This window comes from Belonocnema kinseyi, chromosome 7 (assembly GCF_010883055.1).
Source record: "Belonocnema kinseyi isolate 2016_QV_RU_SX_M_011 chromosome 7, B_treatae_v1, whole genome shotgun sequence".
Lineage (NCBI taxonomy): Eukaryota > Metazoa > Arthropoda > Insecta > Hymenoptera > Cynipidae > Belonocnema > Belonocnema kinseyi.
In genome coordinates this window covers 26,495,368-26,497,543 of record NC_046663.1, presented here as the reverse complement: position 1 = coordinate 26,497,543, position 2,176 = coordinate 26,495,368, and the positions used below count along the sequence as shown (strand labels likewise).

General features: G+C 35.7%; 1 pseudogene; it reads left to right on the top strand.

Moving 5' to 3' along the window:
• The window catches only part of LOC117176384, a 20,173-nt pseudogene that overhangs the window by 10,411 nt on the left and 7,586 nt on the right, over positions 1-2,176 (top strand).

Sequence of the window (2,176 nt, the reverse complement as noted above, 5' to 3'; positions counted from 1 at the left end):
ATATATATATATATATATATATACTTATATATATATACTTATATACTTCATTCTAAGGACTTATTGAACTCCCCTCGTAATAAGACATTTTGACAGTTTGTGACACTTGATCGACAAAAACAAGCACTGCTTCCGAGAGGTCGGAGCCGAGCACTGTCAGAATACTTCGAGTTGTGACGTAAACTGGTAAGATGTCCGCATTCCGAGGGCCAAGCAATGAATTACAATTACTTGAAAAGACGAATTTTTAAGAAAACAGTTGTTTTTTAGGCCAAAAAGGATTTCGTTTTAAGAAAATTGTTAAATTTTAAACCAAATAATAAAATCTCTAACTAAAAGGATAATCTTTAGGGGCAAGGTTTTGCGATTTTGCAAAAATGACGTGCATGAGTGAAGGAACCCATTCTCCCTTCGGTTATAAACGATACCCCCCCCCCCCCCCCCCCCCCCCCCCCCCCCATTGAGCTATTACGTATTTCAAGTACGGTCCCTAAGATATTTTCCTGCATTTAGGTAAGGCCTATCTCGCAGCAGATCAGAGAACACTCTACTCGGCCATTGCAATGGCCCAGGAATTGACGGCACGTTCCATGACAGATATTGAGCAACCACAGGAATCACCACGAACACCTGCTAGTCCCTCATGACGTAGAAAGTTTTCGTAGAAATTTTTCGTTGCCACATCAACACAGTCCCAAACCAGACAGACGACACTTTTCAGAAGAAGCTGCCAAATTACCTTACTGTCAAATATTTTCGTTCAGTTGACAAATTGCAGGACATTTATCACTTTATATTTAGGAAAGTTTCCGAGTCTAGCCAAATATATTAGAATTGGTTTATGTCTCTAAATTTTAATAGTAAGATCACCATAAAGCTTAAACTTAAAATTCAGGGTGGCCACCTAACCAGAAAATAAGAGTAAATTGATTTTGAGCTTCTCTTTTGAAAGGACAATTTCAAATAATTAACATTAAAATAAAAGATTGAATGTGGCACTAATAATTAAAAGTAGTCATGCTTTATCGAAACAACGCTCGAGAAAATCATTGATTTTGTTTATCAGAAAACAGGAAAGGTTGAATTTAGAATTCGTTGGCAACCCTGACATCTGGGATTATATTAAAAGTAAATTTCAACAAGGATTGTAAAACCATCAATTTATAAAATTGGTAGAATACAAAAATTCATTTCATCTCAAAACACTTATAACACTCGAACTCTTGCACTCACTTTATAATATCTAGTCAAATTTAACAAATTTATTTTCTACTTTGATACTAATACAAGGTTCCTCTCACATCTGTTTATAATTTTAAATAAATCTAAAACAATTGTGGAACAACGTTAATTCCTGATGCCAGATAATACAATACTGAATAATTTTTACTAACCTGCAGTTTTTTATTATCATAGAGTGCCTACTAAGAAAGAAAGAAAAATATTTTCCTTTCCCAACCCCTCCTTCCCAATTTAATTAATTTTCGTTTAATCCTATCTCTTTTCTTTTTATTTACGGTTTTCCTCTTTTACGATCTTTCTTCCTCGTATTTCTCTTGACTTTTTTTCTTTATTGCATGTTTTTTTTTGCTTGATCAAGTGGCTATGTTTAAGTTTACAATCTCTGTCGTCCACATTGTCTAGCATAGAATCTTTGAGTGCCTCTTCCACTTTAAAATTACCTCTTTGGGACAAAGCATCTGCCGAATTTTGCTTCGCAAAATCGAGAGAACTTTTAACCAAACCGAGTGCCTGGACTTCTTACATGGACGTAGAATTTGGTGATCATATTCTTGACTATAAAGCTATAAAACAGAGGTCGAGTGATGATTCTGATTCAATTTCTCATTTCGAGACTGATATTAGAAGCAGACTGAGATATAAGGGGCGTCACAAACGAATTCCTCACAATCCCTGGATAAATTCGAAAAATCGAGGTCAACTCTTGCATCCGGATTCAGCGAGAGGATTTTCTTCGGTAGATATTTGTGGTAAGTCAGCATCACCCTCGACGAGTTTTTTAAATTTTTTGTCACCGCCTTTCTCTTCGAGAAATAATTTGCTTTCGTGGCCTGAAAGCGCGCCTAGCTCAAGTTTGACATTTACTAGTAACTCTGATCTAGATTCGGATACGAGCTCGGAATATCCTGAGTTTACAAATGATATTTTGACCTTT